Source organism: Piliocolobus tephrosceles, chromosome 3 (assembly GCF_002776525.5).
Source record: "Piliocolobus tephrosceles isolate RC106 chromosome 3, ASM277652v3, whole genome shotgun sequence".
Taxonomy (NCBI): Eukaryota; Metazoa; Chordata; class Mammalia; order Primates; family Cercopithecidae; genus Piliocolobus; species Piliocolobus tephrosceles.
In genome coordinates, this window is record NC_045436.1 from 62866401 (window position 1) to 62890280 (window position 23880).

The 23880-nt window shown below is 34.0% G+C and overlaps 1 pseudogene; it reads right to left on the minus strand.

The window, feature by feature from the left end:
• Nucleotides 1-20174: 20174 nt before the first annotated feature.
• On the minus strand, nt 20175-21421 carry LOC111546268 (annotated as a pseudogene).
• Between the last annotated feature and the right edge of the window lie 2459 nt (nt 21422-23880).

The following is a 23880-nucleotide window of genomic DNA, read 5'->3' on the forward strand; positions in this document are numbered from 1 at the left end:
ATATAGAGCTGCTCATAATAGTCTCATAGGAGCTATTGTATTTGTGTAGTATCAATTGCAGTGTTACCTTTATTATTTCTGATTGTGTTTGTTTGACTCTTCTCTCTTTTCTTCTTGGTTAGTGTAGCTAGTGATCTATCATTTTTTTTTTTTTTTATCTTTTCATAGAACTGGCTTTTTGTTTTGTTGATACTTTGTTCCATTTTTTAATTCTCAATTTCATTTAGGTCTGCTCTGATCTTTTTAAATTTCTTTTCTTCTCCTAGTCTTGGGTTTGGTTTGTTCTTACTTTTCTACTTCCTTGAGGTGAGATGTTAAATTTTTAATTAGAGATTTCTCTATGGTTTTGATTTAAGCATTTAATGCTATAAGCTTTCCTCTTAGCACTACTTTTTCTGTGTCCCAGAGGTTTGGCTATGTTTTGCCTCTATTGTCATTCATTTCAATTTTTTTTTTTTTAATTTCTGCCTTAATTTTGTCACTTACTCAATGATCATTCAGCAGCAAGTTGTATAATTTCCATGTACTTGTATATTATTGAGAGTTCCTTTTGGTATTGATTTCTAATTTTATTCCACTGTGGTCTAGGAAGATATTTAATACATATATTATTTAATTTATTGAGACTTGCTTTGTGGCCAAGCATATGGTCAATTTTGGAGAATGTTCCACATGCAGATGAGAAAAATGTATATTCTGTAAATATCTGTTAGGTCCATTTGGTCTAGAGCCCAGTTTAAGTTCAAAGTTTCTTTATTGATTTTCTTCCTTGATTATCAGCCTAGTGCTTGCTATCAGCAGGTTGTTGAAATCCTTCACTATTGTACTGCTGTCTATCTCTTTTCTTAGGTCTAGTAGTATAGTGTTTGTTTTATAAATCTGTATGCCTAGTGTTGGTCGCCTATATAGACATAGGATTATTAAATCTTTGTGTTGAATTGAATCCTTTATCATTATATAATTACCTTCTTCATCCTCTTTTCACTTCTGTTGTTTTAAATTCTGTTTTATCTGATATATATAGCTACTCCTGCTTTATTTTAGTTTCCATTTGTGTGAAATGTCTTTCTCCACTCTTTTATCTTGAGTCTATAAGTGTCTTTATCACTTAGGTGCATTTCTTGTAAGCATCATATGAAGGAATTCTGTTTTATAAATCCATTCCACTAATCTATATCTTTTCAGTAGAGCATTCAGTTCATTTACCATCAAGGTTACTATCAATATGTGAGGTTGTGTCCCTGCCATAATGTTAATTGTTATCTACTTGCTTCTGAGTCTCAATTGTGTCATTGTTTTACACGACATGTGAGTTACATACTTCTGTATGTGTTTATGAGGGTGAATACTGATCATTCATCTCTATGTTTAGAAGTCCTTTGAATATTTCTTGTAGGTATGGTCTAGTGATGAATTAATGAATCGCCTTAGCATTTGCTTGTCTGGTAAAGACTTTCTCTTTTATTTATGAAATTTAGTTAAGCAAGATACAAAAATCTTTTGCTGATAGTTTTTTTTTCCTTTAAGGATACTGAAAAGTAGGACCCTAATCACTTCTAGCTTGAGGGTTTCTGCTGATAATTCTGCTGTTAGTCTAATTGGATTTTATATAGTTGATTAAATGCTTTTCTCTTGCTCCTTTTAGGATTTTTTTGTTCACGTTGACTTTAGATAGTCTGATGAACTTATTGCCTTCCCGAAGTCCATCTAGCAATGTATCTTCTTGGAGTTCTCTATGCTTGTTGTACTTGTATATCTGAATTTCTAGCAAAATCAGAGAACTTTTCCTTAATTATTCCCTGAAAGAGATTTTGCAAACATTTTACTTTCTATCTTCTCTCGCAGGAATACCTATAACTAATAGGTTTGGACATTTTACATAATCCCATATTTCTGGAAGGTTTTGTTCATATTTAAAAATTCCTTTTTCTTTACTTTTGTCTGACTGGGTCAATTCAAAAGACTTGTCTCCAAGCTCTGGAATTCTTTTTTTCTGCTTGGCTTAGTGTTTGTTAAAGCTTTCAGCTATATTTTGTAATTTCTTCAACATATTTTTCATTTCTAGAAACTTCTCCTTTAAATATGTATCCATTTAGGTTGGGCACAGTGGCTCATGCCTGTAATCCCAGCACTTTGGGAAGCCGAGGTAGGAGGATCACCTGAACTCGGGAGTTCAAGACCAGCCTGGCTAACATGGTGAAACCACATCTCTACTAAAAAAAAAAAATACAAAAATTAGCTGGGTGTGGTGGCAGGCACCTGTAATCCCAGCTACTCAGGAGGCTGAGGCAGGAGAATCACTTCAACCCAGGAGGCGTAGGTTCCAGTGAGCTGCGATTGCGCCATTGCACTCAGCCTAGGGGATGAGAGCCTCTCTCTCTCTCTCTCTCTCTCTCTCTCTCTCTCTCTCTCTCTATATATATATATATATATATATATATATATATATATATGTATATGTATGTATCTATATATCTATTTATATATAAATTCACTAAACGTATATATCTATATATATGTATATCTATATATCTATTTATATACGTTTAGTGAATTTTTCAATAATCTGAATTTCTTCTGATTTCTTCTTGTTGGTTTTCAACTTTCTCTTGGGTCTCATCGACCTGCTTTAAACTCAATCTTTTGAATTAGTTCAATATTTTGAACTATTTGGTATTTCAAATATTTCATTTTATTAGGATCTATTGCTGGAGAGTTAGTATGGTCCTTTGGGAGTGTTGTAACATTTTGCTTTTTCTTATCACCAGAATTGTTTCTCTGCTTCCTTCTCATGTGGATACGCTATATTCTTCTTCTTTTTTTTTTTTTTTGTTTTTGGATGTGACACTAATGTATGTTGTGTCCAGTCATTCAGCTTTGCCTCTGGGTGCTTTCAACGGCAAACACGCTGTATAAGTTCCTTGGTAATAGGTAGCTTTTGTGTAGTGGCTTTCTAAATTGGTGGATGTAGTAGTGATGTACAGGTGTATGGTCAGGCTCACTGTCTTCTTCAGGGTTGGAACTGTTGAGGTCTCAAGATTTTCTCATTCTCCAGTGCAGCTCTGTCAGCAGGTTTTGTGTTCGGTTGTGCATATCAACCTTCAGGCCAATAGGTGGCGCTTATGGATAAGAGCTGGCTGAGTAGAAGCAGAAGGGTATAGCTTTGATCTTTGTTTACCAGGAGGAGCTCTCTATTGTCTCAGGTGATGGGCTAGTCTGTAGAATGCCTGTTGCCCTGAGCTCCCAGCTCAGCTCCAGATGGGGAGACTGTCAAGTTTCTCCTTGCATACCCAATGGCAAGCATAAGCACCAGTCCTGATGTGGGCAGTAGGGGGAGCTCCTAGTGAAATGCACTGAAGACTGCAAGGGGTAAAGGGGTTACCCCAACTCCACAGCTGTGCATGTAGGAATGTAATCTACTTTCATATCCTGTCCTGGGGCTTGGGATTCTCAGTTCAGATAGACGCTGCTATCTATTTCCAGGCTGCAATGTAGCTGAGTGCCGTAGAAGATGCCTGTCCCTCAACTTTCTGCTGAAATGGCTTGAGTGTGTAATCTTTTCTCTCAGCCCAAGATACCAAGTTTTATGACTTTCCTGATCTTTGCTGCAGGAAGACTGCCCAGGCCCAGTGGGCACACCACCAGTAGGGATGCAGTGCCCTTGAGAATGGCCATCCTCTTGTGCATCCATGCCAGTCTCTTGCAGGGGCCTCCATGGCTACATCTGCAGCAATGGACTAGCAGGGATGAGAAATCCAACTCTTCAGGCCTGTGCCTGAGCACTGTGGCTGCCTGATCACTGGAGCAGAACCACACTCTTCCCTCACAGAGTTGAGCACAGCACCTACATCTCTGTTGGAAGAGCCGCAGTCACTCTGTGCCCACAAGTGGGAGCTCTTGGGCACAAGAAAGCACATGCTCTGGTTTCCTCTGGCTTCCTTGGGAACCCCCCAGACAGACTGTACTCTCCCTTTCCCTAGGAGAAGCATGCCCTGAGGGCTAGACTACAAGGAATCCCACAGCTCCCCTTGGTCCAACAAGCTTTGTGTGGCTGCTGCAATCCCAGTGGGTGCTGGGGTATGTTTGTGGGGGATTCAGTGATGTGGAGACACAAGGACTGATAGATCCAATCAGTCCTATGATATTCTCATGTGTCTCTTACCACAGTCATCTCATGGTAAGAGTCCTACAATGGATACGCATTCAATATGGTGCCCTGTCATTGTAGCTGGGGTCTGGGCCAGTGGTGAGTGAACCTGGGCAAGCTGGTAGCTTGGTGCAAGGCCCTCAAGAAGCTCCCAGTTTGCTGCCCACACTAGTGATTGAGCTTGCAAGGGTAGAGTAGCTCTCTGATAGTTTAGAAAGCAGTAGTATGCTGCAGGGGTGAAGGGAGCAAAAACAAAAAACAAAACCAAAAAACCAAACACACCCTGCCTTTTCCATGGAACACTAAATCCTTCAGGGTTCCATCTCTGCCAGATTCTTGCTTCCTTCTTTTGCTGTGCGCTAGCTTCTTCTCTTGAGTTCTTCCATAGGCTCCGGCACTCTCCCTTTAATATTCTGTTCGAGTTATGATTATTCACCTGTAACTTTGGTTCTTCTTTCTGAGGAGAACTGGTGTTCAATGTCTCTAGTCATATTAAAAATAAGAAAGAAAAAATATTGGGCTTTTATAATTCTCTGTTTATACACGTGATTTTAATGGAGGTAAGTCTTTATATCATATATATGTTTATGACTTTCAAATGTGTCACCTAGCCCTGACCACTTCTTTGAACTACAGATTCACTCACATAGCCCATTTTCTATTCTAAACGTCCATTTAGATGGCTAAGAAAAAACCAACACATCCAAGCTGGAACTCTTTATACTCCTCTGGTCAATCTATTACACCTGTAATCTTTTGCATTTTAGCAAATGGTGGCATCACCTGCTGCCTTGGCCAAAAGAAACCATCCTTACTTCCTCTCCTTCTATTATAACTATATAAAATGTATCAATAACTTCTATCATTGTTGTCTTCAAAATATGTTCCATATATGGCCATTTTTATCATCTTCAGAGCTCTAGCACCCTAGTCCAAGTCACCATAATTTCTCTTCTAGTTCTAAGAAAAACTTTTAATGATTTTGCTACTTCCGCTCTTGACCTACCTGTACAATTTTGCTCAAGGCAGTCAAACGGATAAAAATTCATATGCCTAAGCATATAAAAATCCATTGGACTCCCTTGAGAAAAATTGTAGATGGAGGACAAGAGTGGAAGTGGGTGTGGAGGGAGGGAGAACATCAGAAAACATAGCTAATGGATGCTGGGCTTAATACCTAGGCGTTGGGTTGATCTGCGCAGCAAGCTACCATGGCACACATTTACCTATGTAGAAAACCTGTACATCCTGCACTTGTACTCTGGAATTTTCAAGTTGATTTAAAAAAGAAAAAAACAAACCATAAACTAGATATGTCATTCCCTTGGAGCATACACTTCTAATTAGTGGAATAGCTCATTCAGAGTAGATCCAATCTGGCCTATGATGTTCTCATGTGTCTCTTACCACAATCATCTCGTGACTTTTATTCTCACTCAGCTCAAGCTACCATTACCTTTATGCTTATCTCACAAATACCAAGTTTGTTCTCACTTCAGAATTTTGCTCTTCCTGCTCTTTGCCTGGCATTCTTGATCCAGAGAACTACATACTGTTCACTTTTCGTTCCATCTAAAATTTTTCTTAAACATCTTCTTTACTAACCAAACATTTTAACAATTTCTCTCATCATTCTCAATACACTACCTTATTTTACTTTTTAACAACATATAATACAACTAGACATTTTATTATTTTTTATTGTTTTCAATTTACTTTCTGCATCACAAGACTATAAGCTTCAGAGAGCAGGGACTTTGATTTTTTCCATTGGATCACTAGAACTTAAAAAAGTGCTTACATGGCAGAAGCTCAATACATCCTTGTGAAAGTAATGAATAAATGCAAGAAGAATGTGTAGACTAATTTAAAAAGTCTCACTATATCCTAACAAAAACGAAAGGGATGACTTAAACATCTCTTTAGTTCTAAAATTCTAGTATTTGTTGATTGAGATTACGTATCTGAAAAGCTTTCCTGAAAATCTCACCTCACTAGGCACTGACATATTACTAGGGATGTCAGACATGTGAGATGAAACATACATACACAGACCCTCTTAAAAAAAAGGAGCTAACGTGACTGAGAACCTGAAGTAACTCTGGAGGCTGTACCCACAGTGTCCAAAAATTATGTAACCTTAATTTCTTGTTTACTGACCAAAGAGTGGGTGAAAAATATTCTCTGGAACATAGGTTATTTGAACCTGAGGTTGTTATTGAAGAAAAAGGTATCCTTGCAAGTAGTGAAGATAACATTTCTTCCCAAAGCACAATACTTCAATGCTATGTTTGTTTACTATAAGCATAATAGAAACTAGCTCTAGTTAATGAGTTAGTGTAAAATATTAAATAACTAATGGTAAACAATAGGATTTAAAAGCAATTGATGTTGGGGTAACAAAATATGATGTTGAAATCTTAGACAAGGGAAAGATATTTGAGCAAAATAGGCTAAATTTTATTCAGTGGGTCATGATAACCAGAGATGTCAATACAGAATGTAAGAATACCATTAAGAAAAACCACATGGCTTAACCATGCAGTCCATTGAGAAATGAAGAAGAGTGGCATACCCTCATACATATTTGCTAATTTTTTTACAGTCCATATAGAGTGATAGCAGGAAGGGGCAATCTCCTATACCAAACCATCGGATCCTAGAAAATATAATAACAGTGAGAGATCATTTCCCTTGGTAAAACCAGGACAATTCTATCTGTATTGTGTAAGCTGCAGTTATGACATATATATTGTACAATGACATTTCGCTTCATTTAGTCACCTCTCAGACACATTCTAACCATGGATGGGACAGTGGTTAAAACGTTTAGGCTTTGGGAACATTAATTTAGGATATATGAAAATATCTAGAATAGAAAAATTCACAACAACAAAAATTTTAGAGAGATTTAGGGTAATATCTGGAGAAAAGAACATGGATGGATGAGTTGTTAGTGGTGGAGCAGGACTGAGGAATCTGCAGCTGCAAATGGCCCAGTAACAATGCATATGCTCATGGAGGGAGGTAGCCTCTTCTGAAGAACACAGAGACCCTTCAAATATCAGAGCTATCAGGTGTGAAGAAAAGTAGAAATGATGCATGAGACAGGCATTAGGTCACTGGAAAATCTATATGAAGAATAAGTGACAACCACATCTGCTTACAGCTACCCATTAGGAAAAACCAAAGTGAAGCTAAAGTTAATGAAAACAAATACAAACAGAGATGCTTTTGAAAAATTTAATGAACACTGATGAGACCTAGTATGAAAGTCTGAGGTACAAAAGTAAATGTTCAGTGTTCTCTTATTTAGGACACTGAAAAAATTAAAGTTCAGCTCCTACACATACGCACACACAGAAATATAGATGCTCACTAGCAAATAAGCCACACCCATATAGATCCAGCGAAGTATTTTCATTGCTCTATTATCGAATACAAATGGACAACCTAGAAAAACCACCATTTGAAGGAAGGAAGAACTTAAAATAAAATGATCAAGATAGACAAATAGAACAGACATGACCCAGAGAAAATAGACATTAAGGAGAGAAAAGACTATTCTATCCCATTATGGTATCACAAGAACAGTCATTTAATAATCATTTTGAAGTTTATACAGAAAGGCAAAAGACTCAAGACAGCTAACACATAATTGTAGTAGAAAAAGAGTCAGAAGGTTAACATTGCCTGACTTCAAGATTTACTATAAAGCTGTAGCAATCAAGACAGTGTGGCATTGGTAAAACAATAGACAAATATATCAGTGGAAATGTATAAAGGGCTCAGAAATATACTCACAAAAATATAATCAAGCAAAATTTGATAATAACGTAAAAACAATCAATGGAGAAAGGACAGTGTTTTTAAACAACTGCTGCTGAAACAACTGAACATTTAGATGCCAAAAAATGAATCTAGGTACAGCATTATACACCTTTCAAATAAATTAACTCAAAAGATGACATACCTAAATCTAAAATGTAAAACCATATAATTTGTAGAAGATAATTTAGTAGAAAATGATAAGATTAACTACACTAAAATTTGAAAGTTCTGTCCTGCGAAAGATGCTGCCAAGGGAATGAAAACACAAATCAACGATTGGGAGAAAATATTGGAAAAAAGCATATCAGATTAAGGAGTTGTATCTGAAATATACAGGGAACTCTTAAAACTCAACAACAAAATGAAAAACCCAATTTAAAAATAGGCAAATGATCTAGACACCTTAAGAGAGGAGATAGATGGCAAATATTTAACACCTTCTATCTTTGGATAATTGCAAATTAAAACAATATGAGATATGCCTGCGCACCTTCTAAAATAGGTAAAATCTAAAATACTGAAAATACCAAATGCTGAGGAGCATGTAAAGCACGAGAGATTTTCATGAATTGCTGGTCAGAATGCAAAATGGTATAATCACTTTGGGAAACAGTTTGTCAGTTTCTTATGAAACCAAACACACTTTTGTCATATAATCCAGCAATTGTGCTCCTTGACATTTACTCAAAGGAGTTGAAAACTTAGGTCTACACAAAAACATGCACATGGATATTGACTGTTGATTACCACTTATTTGGAAGCAGAGAAGATGTATTTCTGTAAGTGAATGAGTAGACAAATTATGGTACATTTACAAAGTAGAATTTTATTCAGGGATAAAACAAAATGAGCTTCTGAACCACAGAAGGACATAGAGGAAGCTTAAATGCTTACTGCAAAGTGAAAGAAGCCAATATGAAGAGGCTTCCCACTGTATGATCACAACCAATTTTCTAGAAAACATGGTTTTCTAAAAAAAGGAAAACCAGAGAGACAGTGAAAAGATTAAGGATTGCTAGGGATTCAGGAAGAGGTGGAGAAAGGGTGAATAGGTAGAGTATAGGGCATTTTGGGGTAATCAAAACTACTTGATATGATAATCTAATGGTGGATATATGGAATTATGCATTTGTCAAAACCCACACAACCATACAACAAAAAGAGTGAACCCCAATGGAAACTCTGAACTTTACTTAATAATAATATATCAAAGTTGGTTTATCAGTTGTAACAGATGTGCTACATTCATGCAATACATTAATGATAATGAGGGAAACTCTGTGTGGGGGGGTGGAGGCGATTGTTGAGCAGCTCTTTGTGCTTTCTATGCATTTTATCTGGACATTTAAACTGCTCTGAAAATAAAACCTCCTAAAAAAAGATGCATGCCTTACTGCCTTTAATTGCTATGCCATGGGGATAATTTCAAAACCCTCTGGGTGTTTTTAAACTACTCAATGTGAGACATATGGACCTAAGAGTAATAGATGAATGAATTTTTTCATATATCCCAAATCATTCCAAATTGAAAATGTACTGTGGGAATGGTGTGAAGAAGACTTGCAGAAGCTTCTCCAATTTCATGGTGAATTGGCATAAAGTCTTCTAGACTTCACATCAATGCCTTTATATTGTCAACTAGTCCAATAACTGGATATATTCTACATTTCTTGTCTCCTTAAAACAATGTCTGCCACTTACTTTACACTCAATTTAAATGATGAACACTCTTTAAGTTTCTGAGAAGCCCGTGGCTTTCATTTTCTAGTATCTCTCTTTCTAAATTCTATCCAAAAACTGGAGAAAGAGAAAATAAAAATAAAGTCTTATAATTAGTTCCCTGCTTCTAGGTTTTCTTTGGCCTTTCCTCAAACTGAAAAAGGAAAAAAAGAGAAGCAGCTATGTAGGATATGTTTTTACTGCAACTATAAAACCATTAATGAGGTTTTCATCAGGTTAAACCAGATAATTTTTAACTCTTGAAAATGTTTGAAACACCTTTTTTCCCTTAAAATTCCTCTCTGCAGCATGTTTAAACATTTTATATTTGTTTGTTTTGTGTGTATGTGCGTGTGTTTCATACAATGCATAATCAACAAGGAGGTTTTCAATTAAGTTCTAGTGAAAGTTAGCCACCTGCAACTCTTGGAAACTGCCAAAGTGACAATCAGAGTTCTTTAGGATATGTTTTATGAAAAAGCCCGGCATGTTCTCATGAACACGTAAAAGTTAGTACAGAGTTCAAGCTTGAATTCATAACATTTAAAAAGATCGTTATGTATTCAGTGAGCTCTTGACTGTTGATGTTGGCTGATGGATTTTCTTTACAGGGCTGCGTTGTATTCATACAAACAAATAGTAATTTTAAGAAGAGTTTGCTCATGACGTTAGATAAATTTTTCATTATATTACTAGACATTAACTTGTGATAACATGAGACTGTACTGAGGTATAAAATATCAGTGTTCATATCAGTCTATGAAAGGTTAGTAGGTTAGTAGTGTTCATATATAAAAATCCAAGGATTAATGAAATGTCATTTAGTATACGGCAAATGAAATAGTCATGCTGGCCATAGATATCTGCAATAAAGAAATTTATTGCACAATGTATTGCCAATTTATCTCACTAATGTGCTAATATGCCTCTGGTTTTTAAATAATATTAATAACTGACTTCTCCATTCATGCATGATTTTCTAAACCAACTTTATTTAATATATAGCTGGATATGCTTTCCTAACATTTTTCATTTTAGTCAAATTTCTCCATATCCGAGACAGATATGACCCATATCATATCTATCTAACTACTGATACAATTTTTATAATATTCTTCCTGAAGAGAAGGTCAATTTGGCTACACATTATTGCATTTGTTTGAAATAAGCTTTTCATTTTTACATTATTTTGTATGACAAGTTTTCATTGACCCAGAAAAGTTGTGCTGTTTTCACTGTTATATATTTTCCATGGCATTCAGAAAGGTTAAAAAATAGACAAAGAGTGCTCACGGAAAACACATACACATGCAAAAACACAAATAGCAAACACTAAATGGTAATGCCAAATCCCGAATACTTGTATTTTTTCAAGAAAAAAAATGTTGTTTTATTTTTATGCTAGTAGGAAGTGTGGTATGAGGGTTATGCCAAAGAGAATTTGTGAAAATTATTAGGGAAATTATTGGTGATTTTGGTCACAATACACATAGTATTTACCCGAAGCTTGCTTCTCAGGATCTCCAAGCACTTTGCAGAATAGATTTTACTAATCTTATTACACTCCTTTTAATAAGGGAATATTTGAGTGGAGATATAAAGGAAGAATGCAAGTTGCTTAGCAAATCAGAAGAGTATGGAGGAGAATCCAGTCTTTCCAGATTTTAGTTCAGTGTTACATATACTCCAAGTGACCCATCATTACAGTACAGCTGTGTCCCTGGCTATAACACGTGCATGGGAACAGTTTGCCGCACGCTTTGGAATTCTTCAAAAGATTGCACTAAGCATTAATATTGCCAAACACCCCAGGCATTGGCAAATGCTCTTTCCATTTGCTCCCCCATATGTGATATTGTTTGTGTCTTTTATGCTTAAAACTGAAGAAAAAAGAACATTGTTTATGGGATTTTGTAATGTGTGTGCATGATTTTAAGCAAAGTATTTTGCATTCTGGTACTTAGAACAGTCCGTAAATATCCAAATAGATATAAAAATTATGAAGTTTACAAAAAAAGTGTTCCAAACATCACAGCCACTATTCAAAGGCAATCAAATTTACAATATTACAATGCAGAGCATCTCCTACCTCCCCACACACTGTGTTTCTTCAAGAGTCTAGGAATGCTTAAGTAGGACATGAAAAAGGAAACATAACAAATTCAAATTATTAGATTAGTGTATTTAACAAGGACTAAGGAACAGCTGATTCATTCATGCACTGAACTGGTTTTCAGTCCTAAGATGCGCAATATACTGTGGGAATTAGTAATTCAATTTTCAGATCTTATGCACTTTAAGAAATAGAATTAGTGAAACAGCACTATTTTTTAAAAAATTAATCAGATTTGTAAGCATTTAAAAACTTAACAGTTTGAGAATTATAGGTGAGGTATTTTATAGAATGATCCTCAATTGTAATTTTCTGATATTTTTCTCATGATTATGATGGGTTTTTGGGAAAGGGAGTCTACAGAAGTAAAGTGCCATCTTCATCATATCATATGAAGACTGCACTATCGATATAATGTATCATTGTTTGCATAATTAACTGATCACATAGTTTGAGGTAGCATCTGTCAGATTTATCCATTGTAAAGTTACTCTTTTGCTTTCTCCCTTTTCATATACTTTTTGAAAGAAGGTTTCTGTGCACAACCCATGCTGGAGGGGTAAGGAGTTATACTGCCCCTATCTGAGGTCAACTTATCTACATAGAGTATTTGGAATTTTTCTGTATAGGAGATTTGACTATTCATCTCTATTTATTGTTTATTCAATCATTTATTTATATCAGTGTGGACTCATGACAAGGAAAGTCTGAACAGTTCTTACAGCCAAGAGAAGCCGAAGGAAATAGGATGACTAAATGCCTTGCAGTATTCCAGACTAGAAAGAACAAATTAGAAAAGAATAGAAAAGAAAAGAAAACTAAGGAAATTTTACGAAGAGGACTTTAGGTAATAAGAATGTATTAATATTGGTTCATTAATTGTAAAAAAAGTACAGTACTAATGTAAGAAGTTAGTATCAGAAAAAACTGGGTGTGGGGTATATGGGGTATATGGTAGATCTCTGCACTATCTTTATATTAATTCTGTAAACCTGAAACCATTATAAGATAAATGCTTAGTAACTTAAAAATACTCTCTACACACAAAAATATTGATGCATTCAGGAAAGGTCAGAGTTTCAGAACTAAAGTCATAAAGTTTTAGTGGGAGTATAAATTGCCATGATCTGTCAGTAATTATCAAAATATTAGTATGCATGTCAACTTTGGTGAATCAAATTCACTTCTAAGAATCTCTTTAGAAGAAATAGAAAAATGTAAATGTATCATTGAAGCTTTATTTGTAATAATAACAAAACAATATAAGATAACTTAAGATAACCTACCAAAATATTCGGTTGTATATGGATTGAGGTCATTGTAGTACTTCTTCATAGGGTAGCCAGTAAAAAGAAGGAAAATTCTCTAGATGTATTTGCTCTCTGGAAATAGAAGTACAATATAATAAAAAATATATACTGTATTTCAAAACAGTAAGATGAACAAGAAGATATTATGTATGCATTGAATCATACATACCAAAATGTTAATGATGGTTACTTTAGGCAGAGTAAGACAGTAATGGAGAACGCTGACTTTTACATTTACCTTTTACTAGTTTGAACTGCTACAACTTTCATTTATTACTTTTGTAATAAAAATATAACTTTTTTCTTAGTAACAAGGATACAAGTATTTATGTATACATTATTATTTTATAAGTTATATTATAATGTATTAATATGCAATTAATTAACCAAGCACAGTTCAAGTTATCATAATTTAATTAATAGGAAATTATACATCTTGTGCCCCATCTAAATGTAAGAGGATTAGGTGTCACTGAGTCATTAACTTATTAATTTATTGACTAGTTCTCTGATATGTGCCTCCTGCACTCCTGTTGTTAATTTCTTGGCCTATGATTGAAAGGTGAATAGAATATTATCCATATTTTCAACTCTCATTGTGTAGTTGGTGAGATAAACAAATGGCTGACTTATTAATAAAGAAATGCAATAAATGCCCTACTTTACCTTTAAAGGCTTTGTAAGTAATATTCCATTTTTACGACGGAGTATTGAAAATGAGGTGGGCTGATAGAAAACCATCAAACGGTACAGTGGAAACAAATGTGGAAATATGTTAAAATAGATACTTTTGTAAAGCTAGGAAGGGGTCACATCACAGAAATTGTAATATGTTGTCTTGGATGACCATTGAGTTTTATTTTACATACCAGTTGCTTTCAGTTGATTGTGGCTTTCTGCAGCAAAGCATGGAGACAGATTCGTAGGCAGAGTACGTGCTCAGTGGAGACTGTGGCAAATGCTTGTTGATACCTATCGAAGGGGCCCATTGGGTAGGAACAACAGGTCTGCCAAGTATTTGCCTAGAATTCAGAAGTTTTGCAACATAGTTCTGACTTTCATCCCTTAGTGCTGTTTAGCAAGCTGTTAAAGAATTTAATTATCACTTGAATAGTGAATACAAGAGGATTATTTTCCTTGTTAACGAAATGCATAAGAAGTGATCAAAAATAAAAATTATGAATAGCATAATGGAACTTATAGAAATGTAAGTATATGTATTCACAATTTTTTTCAATTTGATTGAAAGCAAGTCAGATCATTAAATAAAATTGAATAACTAAGCTCAACAGTTTAAGCCACAAATACTTCAAAATATAGATTACAAAAGAATGAAAAAATTCAAAAAGTGTGATTACTTAATCAGGCCTGTATTAATCAGAGAAGTAACCATCAATGAAGACTGGACAGAAATTTTTAACCATGCAGTATTTAGAATATACAATGAATAATGAGATGTTTTGTTCCATTAATTTGATCAATATTAATTCACTGGAAATATTTTATGGTTCTGGAATGAAAGCAACTGGTGCCTATAAAGTCTATTATAGTGAGTGCTAAGAATTAGACCACTAGTGCATAATTAGGAATGATCTGATTATTAGTATGAGTATTAGAAGGTATAAAAGAGATTAGGAGACACAACATGCAATTAAAATATGTCTAAAAGTAAATTCTTTGTTTTCTAAACTAAAAATGAAGTAACAAGAATAGAAACAATTTTTGTCTGTAAATATAGATAAGGATGACTCTGCATATGTTAATATATGTGGATACATACACAGACACTTTCCTCTTTATGAAAGAGAAACAATTTTGGAAAAATGAAATAATACCAAAGAGATTTTTTGGTATGTTGTTCAGGGGTCAGTACGCACTCAGCCTCATATTCTTAAGTAAGATTGTAAAATGTGACAAATGATAAGCCTGTGGCACTTTAAGATCACGACTCCAAAAGGAATTTAAAAAACAGCTACAATTTGAAAAAATAGTCAGCTGCAATTACTGGAGTATGCTTCCTCAAGTAGAAGAAAATGCAACTGTGATTTTTAATATTTTAATAAAAATATTTTAAGTTACAAGTGATTAATCCAAATACCTAATTCCTTGAACAATTTATATAATCCAAGTATTTCTGGATTTTTAATTGTAGACTTCATTAAACATTATGAAAATATTAATGCAGTTTCTCCTCAATTACAAAAAAAGATTCATTTTCTAATCAAACTGTTAGAAACAAAATATTTTTATATTTATGATAATTAACCAATTGTCAAGCTATTTTATACTTAATAATGAAATAAAATGTAGAAGAGCTCATTTATATTAATATACACTCTGAAAACAAAATGAAAGTGTCTATAAAACATTGACTAAAAAAGGAGAATCAACATTACCAAGTATACAAAAGAACTATGTAAACATTTATATTAACATATTTTCACAATGCAGTTGGTTAGAGTGTCCATTAATATATACTTAAAAGAATAATGAAAACTACAGAAAAATAATTACAGATGTTTATTTTGCAGGTCAAGTTACTGAACAGATCATAAAATATTCATGAATAAAAATGGTAGAAGAATAGTAACATATCTGTTCACATGAACGTGTCTCTTTTAACTCTTAATATGAGCTAATGATAGGCATAGCATCACAAAATAAGTCATGTTATTTTATGCTCTTGAGCTATTTTTTCCACTGATTTAGTATTTTCTAAATAAAATGTCTCAATTAGCAGTCATTTTAGTGATAGCTGATAGATTGACAAATAGATATATTACTATTTTATTCCCAGTATTTTTACAGTTATGCTTTATCTCCAAATGTCATGGAAACTATATACCCTCTAGTTTCTCTAATTTCAACATTGGAGATGATACTAGCCTAACGAATTTCCCTTTTAGAGGAATTCCTCTGCAGACCGTTCCAAACCCATTCTTTTATCAATCATCTCTTTAGTCTCATAGAGGCTTAAGGCCAGTCAGTCAGAATTGGTTTTTGCCCAGAGGATAAAGGGTCTAACATGACTTTGAATTTAGAGGACAAATTGACTGGATTTGTCAATTTGAGACTTAACTTTTGAGACTCAGGTAATTTGTCAATTACCTTTGAGACTGAATCTCAAGGTAATTCCACATAGCTGCTGTTGTGCTTTTGTTTGGCATCATACGAGGTACAGGGATTTTCCTTGTTGATGGATGTTTGTATTATCTTATTGTATCACATCTTACTTTGCATACTGGTATTTGCCTTGTTAAATTTTATCTTATTTGATTGCTGATATTCTACTCAGACCTTTGTTTTTCCAGTTGCTTTGGAGCTGACAGGCTACATAACCCAATGTCACTTTCTCCTGAGTGTATCAGTGATCAGAACATACTCATAGGAAATCTAACAAAACCTTAGGGTATTTCATGGACAAATTAGCTAAGCTTTCATTGTTTTGTTTGGTTTGCTTCTTATAATCCTGGAAAATGTTGAATAATGCTGCCTTAGCATCATAGGCTTATATTTAATTTTGAGTTTATAAAAATGTCAATCATTAAGACATTCAATTTTTCCTATATTTATTCCTAGTAAAAATGCACACCTTTAGAAGAAGAGTGGGTAAAATATATTGGAGAGTAGAATAACTACAAAGATGTGTTTTTCCTATGTTAGCAAACATGAGAGCAGGACCAAAAGAAAATGGAAATGAAATTAGAATTTAGAAAAACAATGGAGCACTAATTAGTGAGTTTAATATGCACCCATAGAGAGAATGGAATGGGAAAGGATAGCCTTAATTGTGCTTTGTTTAGCTTAGCCATTTGGTTAGCCAGAGCTTTTACAACCAGCTCTTTTATAGCTATGACATCTTTATGCAGCTGTCCTTTTCTTTTTCTGACTTGGCTGCTTTTGTGCACATTTCAAATGTTTTTGATCAAATGCATATACAGTCCAATGTGTTTTCCCTGAAAGCACTGTCCCTTGACTAGGAACAGCCTTAGAGTAGCTTTCATCAAGAATAAAGGTATGGGAAGAGGGTGGGAGGATGATAGGAGGCAGGATGCTGGCTGTGTCTTAACAGTTTGAAAGAGATTAGAAGGGAAGTGACATGACTATTGAAAACCTGTCAGCTGGTCCAGAGAAGTGCCTCCACACGGGAGAAAGATCCATAAAATGCCAAAGATTTCATGTGTAGCATTGGTCATAATGGCTACTCCTTTTTTCTCCACTTGGATGAAGTAAAAAGTGAAGTTCCTGGACAAGCTCCGTGCCCCTGTCTCCTTCAATGCTGGCAGTGACCTGCACAGATAGGATTTCACATTCACACATATAGACAGGCTGTCTCTCCTGTGATCCTAATACTTCATGGTTATCATCCAAGACCCTCTGCCTCTCCCACAACATAAATCTTTTTTCTTTTAAAAAAATAAAATAAAAGAGGCTGAGCTAGTGAGGATAGAATATATTACCTCATTCTATTTGAGGCCCTGTGGCAACTCAAGATTAACTAAACCACTGAATAATCTCATTTAGAAAAACAAGCATGCAGCTCAAATTGGATCATTCTGTTTTGTTTTTTGCTTTTTTTCCACCACAGAAGAGATAGGAACAAAATACATTGAAAGAACATACAAATAGCATTAATTGGAACAGTCACTGTTAAAACAATCTCACCAGACTATTCCAAGAACACTTTTGATCAACTTGGGACTTTGGAATTAAGAATAAAAGGAATTTGATTTGTGAATTTGGATTTTCCACATCATCCTTATAAATAAAATTATATACAAACATGATGAAAATTTATAAGGTACTCATAGTGCTTATATTTGATAATTATATATATGTACAACATGACAAAGGTAAAGAATAATAAAGACAATAGTGCTTATATTTGATAATTATATATATGTACAACATGAAAAAGGTAAAGAATAATGAAGTATTAAAACGCAAAGTCATTTCTTATAAATATCACAGTGATCTATCTTCATATCAGCAAATCAATTGGTTACACACAGTGTATTCATAATGAAAAAATACAGCCTTTCTAGTTCAGTGGGATATTTAAGGTATCATATGAGATAACATACATAGATTCAAGGTATTAGATCATTTATTATTTTTCTATGTTTAAAAATACACATTGCCAAACCATTCTTAAATACACTGGCATTTGTCTCAGGAGTTTATGCTAGCAATTGATAGATAAAAGCTGTCGCCAGTTGCTCTAGAGTTTCTCTGTTGAATATAGGGTCAAATACAGGAAATGTATAAAAGACAAACTTTGCCTTCTTATTGGACACACATATTCCTGGGTCTTTGGAGGAGAAATTTGCCAATAGTTTTCTAAATAAATATATATTTAAAATAAATTTTCCATTACATTGTAAGAAATGCTACAGTTCGTCAAACTTTTCCATTCTTCCTTTTATTTGGGCATTAGATAATTACAAGGAATATGTTGTGTGCTTTATATCTACTTGTCTTTATGTCTGATCTATCTACCTATCATCTATCTCTCTCTCTATATATATCTATCCATCTTCTATCTCTCATATATCCATCTACCTACCATATCTCCCTCTTCTCTCTTCCCGCTGTTTTTATCTATCTATCCACCTACCTACCTACCAATATATTTATTAACTTATCTGTCATTCATTTACATACCTATTTAAACATTTATCACTTCACCTATTTTATTCTCGAGATGAAATGTGGGATTAATCATAATCCCAATTTTCTAGAACACTGTTATTAAGTGTTTATCAGGGCACCTCTCTTGTTCAGCCTTTCTTCAATCTATCCTTTTTTATTTCCTGCATTTCTTATTGTTTAACCTCTCTCCACTTACATTTCTCTCCCAACAGAAGTAATAATTCTGACACATGGGATATCTATAATTTATTTGCATGTGCTTTTGTTTTATGCACATATAACTTTGCACAATGCTGTTATTTTTAAATTATTTTTTTTCCACTCAGCACCATGTTTCAAAGGTCTATTCACATCCTGTGTTTAGAGTTGGTCTGTTTTTCACTAACTGCTATGCAGTTTACATAGTGTTAATACACTACATTTTGTCCCTTCCTTCCAATGATGAACACCTTGGTTGCATCCAAATCACTGCTACTAAAGACAGCACCATAATGAACATTTGTGTATTTTCTCTCATACTGGTACAAGAATTGCTCTAGAATATACATCCAGGATATGACTATATCTAGTCATAACATATATCTATGTTTGTTTAACTTTAATTTAATGCTTTCACATTACTCTTCAGAATACCTGGGCCAATTTAAACTCCCATGAGTAATGTCTACAATTTTTCACATCATAAATTCTCAGGCAGCACTTGCATTATGTAACTTTTGCATCGTTGCCACTGTAATAATTGCAAATTAATACGTCTTTCTCATAATAACCTTCTTTTGAGTCTTCACTTCTGTGAAATAATGGTTCACAACTTTTGCTCATTTTTTCCTATTTTGATTTGCTGTCATTGTATTATGGATTAGCAAGAATTCTTTGTACATTCTGATATTAGACATTTGTGGTTTTAGATATTGCAAGTAATTTCTGGAAATAATAAATTGGTTTCTCAACTTTGTTCATTGTGTCCTTTTGTTGACAGAAAGCCTGTATTAGATGTTATAGAATCTATGAGCAATTCATCTTTGTTAACATTTATTAACCTGTTAACTTTATTATTATTATTATTATTTTATTAATTTTTCCTGGTTGTCTATCTTGATTTATATTGTAAAGCTTCCATATTTGCTTTAATTAATTTACATATAATTACTATACATGAGAAATAATGTTATAATGACAAGAATAGTTTCTGCAATTAAATATGGATCAAAAAATGAAGAAATGACTTTAGACAAGTAGCTTGAATGAAATTACAAAGAGGAGTGCATTAAAAAATACCAGCAGTAAAATCTCTGAATAATTAAAATGACAGGCTAAAAATTAAAAAAAAAAAAAAGTGTTTTTTTCTTTTTTTTAGAAAATACTAATTTGCTGCTGGCACTGTGTATTCTTCTTCTTTGTTTTAATGGATGACTTGCAGGTACATCTTCTGGCTTGTCCCCTGGAGGCTTTGGCAGATGAAATTACCTGTTTAAGTTTATTCCAAATTAAATTTGTTGTTGTATTCAATGAGTCATCGTGCATATCCACTTTAGATACATCTGGTAACAGAGGTCCAGTCATAACCTCATTACTACTTGAGCTTGTTTCAAGAAAAGTTCCAAGTTTATGATCGTCTTCTCTTCTTCTTTTGTGCTCCTGCAGTTGTGTTATCCTAGGCATAAATCTGTCAACTGCCTCTGAAGAAGTAATAGCCTTTTGTGCACCAGGGTAGGCCACTGAGTTTTTAAAAGTGTTTATTTGTGTTTTCTGCAAAGAGTCATTGTGGTTATAATGCCCCATTGTTTTACCATGGTTTCTACCATCCTTAGAAGACTTTGATGCTCTGTCAACATGCCCCCTGGATGAACACATACATTTTGAGGAGAAATAACATAAAGGCAATTCACAGGAATATGGAAGATAAGGATTTGAGTTCCCTGCAGAAGTGTTCACAGCAGCTGTACAAAATCCAAACATCTCTGAGTGGAAGTCTTGTCTAAAATTCTCTGTGTCTTTATGCTCTGTAACCAATTTCTTTGTCATGTAATGGTCTTTATATCACAATTTAAAAGGTGAGGGAAAGGAAAACAGAAGTGACTTATTTATTGTTTTCATCATTCAGAATCATATAATTTAAACAATCACTTAAAAATGTTAACAATTCTACTCCAAAACATTTATTCCTTGAGAAGGGAATATATTCACATGGCTTAAAACCTTTATTTTCAGTATTTCTTACTACATATGCCTTCTGCACTTCTGTTTTTTTTTTCTAGTTTCTTCAACTGTTACAAATTCTGGAGCATAGCATACATGAAGCAATTCACTGAGAAAACTCTGTTCATCCATTTTTCTCTTGGCTGTCCTTGCACTTTTTAAGTTTATAAATTTAATAAGATAAACTTTAGTAAACTCTTCTGGTGGGTATTCATCTAGAGCATTGTACTGTTCGTTTGCACCATACAAAGTGAATCGCTCAACTATTTCCTTCATGGCTCCCACAGCAGGACCTCCTTGTATTAATAAGCACTGAGATTACAAATTGATTGTATATACTTTGACAGCACCAGGCCATCCTCCCTCCCCATATTTGGCCCACGTGTTGCATGCTGCCCTCCAGACCTGGTGGTCAAATAAATTCCCTAGCTCCCCGCTCCTCGACGCCATCTTGCCTGCTTTGATCCTCCCTCTGTTAACTTTAAAGACTTATCTTTCACAATGATAACTTTTTTTGAAGTGTACCTTTTTGTATGCCACAAGATAGAAATCCAGTTTTATTTTCTCCATAAAGTGAGCCAGTATTCATACATCATCAACTAAATACTCAGTTTTTGGCACATTGATCCATATACTATTTAAATACATGATTTTCTTTTCAGAAAACAAGCAAGCTAGAAGGCAATGAAGTGACATTTATAAAATGCTGGAAAAAATATGTGTGTCGTGTATATATATTTTTTTCAGACAGATACTAAGGGCCTTTACTGCACGAGGCATACTCTGTAAGAAAGATTTAACATTTCTTTCTTTCTTTTTTTTTTTTTTTTTTTTGACAGGGTCTCACCCTGTCACCAAGACTGGAGTGCAGTGGAGCAATTTCAACTCACTGCAACCTCTGCCTCCTGGGTTCAAGTGATTCTTGTGCCTCAGACTCCTAAGATTTAACATTTCTTTGGATATTTTTGTGTGAAACAGTGTAAATATTATTTAAATGTAGACTATGATTAATTAAATATGTATTTTGTAAGCCGTAAGTCAACCACAAAATTTTCTTAAAAATAATGAAGTCAACATAGGTAATAAAAGGCAATAAAAGTATTGACCAATTAATCTAAAAAAAAAAAAAAAAAAAACAGAAAAAAGGAGAGCAATATTTTTAAAAGAACACAAGGAACAAATAGAAAATGGCTGTCACAATGGTAAATTTTGACCAACCATATCAATAATGATATTAAATGTGAATGACCTAAGTACACCAATTAAAAGATGGAAATTGTTAGATTGAATTAAAATAAAAACAAATTAAACTATCTGCTATCTATAAGAAACCTTTTCCAAATATGAAGTTAAGGAAAGGATGCAAGCAAAATGAAAGGCAAAAGATATTGTATGTGTTACACCTGAATTGTGTCCCTCAAAAATATGTATGTTGAGACCCTAATTCCCAATATTACTGTATTTGGAGATAGGACTGTTAACAGGTAAATAAGATCAAGTGAGGCCGTAAGGATAGGGTCCTAATCCTGTGGGATTGGTGGACATACAGGAAGAGGGAGAGAGATCTCTTTCTCCTTTTCCATGCACGTGAGCACGGAAAGGCAATGCGAGCACACCGCGAGAAAATGGTCATCTGTAAGCCAGGAAGAGGGCTCTCGTCAGAACTCAAGCTTGCCAACATATCAGATTTCTGGCCTCCAGAACTACGAGAAAATGAATTTCTGTGCTTTATCCATCCAGTCTCTGATATTTTGTTATGGCAGTCTGGGCAGACTGAGTCACCATACAAACCTTAACTAACTTAAGTAGCTATGTTAATATCAGATAAACTTCAGAACAAAGAATATTATCAGAGATAAATAGGGTTATTATATGATGAAAAAGGGATCAATTTTCTAAGATGTGACAATTTTAAGCATTTTGCACTGAAAAACAGAGTTTCAAAATATATTTATAAAAAAGAACTGAAATCCCAGCACTTTGGGAGGCCAAGGTGGGTGGATCACCTGAGGTCAGGGTTTGAGACCAGCCAGGCCAATATGGTGAAACCCCATCTCTACTAAAAATACAAAAATTAGCTGGGTGTGGTGGTGCACGCCTGTAGTTCCAGTTATTCTGGAATCTGAGGCAAGAGAATTGTTTGAACCCGGGAGGTGGAGATTGCAGTGAGCCAAGATTGCACCATTGCACTCCAGCCTGGGTGACAGTGAGGATCCATCTCAAACAAACAAACAAAAAAGAACTGAAAGAATTGGAAAAATGCACAATTCTAGTTGAAGACTTTGATATTTTAATCTTACTATCAGTAATGGATAGAACAAAGTGTACAGAAAATTGCTAAGCCTGTAGAAGACTTAAACAATACTGTCAACAAACTGAAGTAATAACATTTATAGATCACTATACCCAACAAAAACAAAAATCTATAATATTATTTAAAACAGAGAACTTTTACCAAGGTACAGCTTATTCTGAATCATAAAACAAATCTAAAATTTACAGGAATGAAAAGTATACAAAGTATGTTCACAGCTAATAACCAAATTAAATTAGACAGGATGAACAGAAATAGCTAAACCACCACCAATATTTGGACTTTAAGTAACATACTTCTAACTAACACATGGGTCAAGAGGAAGCCTCAGGGAAAAAAATTTATATATATATATATATAATATATATATAATATATATACATTATATATAATATATATACAATATATATATATACATTATATATATAATATATACATTATATATAATATATATACAATATATATACATTATATATAATATATATATTATATATATATAGAAAGAGAGAACTAAATAAAATGAAAATGCAATATATCAAAATTTTGGGGATGCAGTTAAAATTAGATGAAGAGTTGAGATCAGTATGCTTCTGCC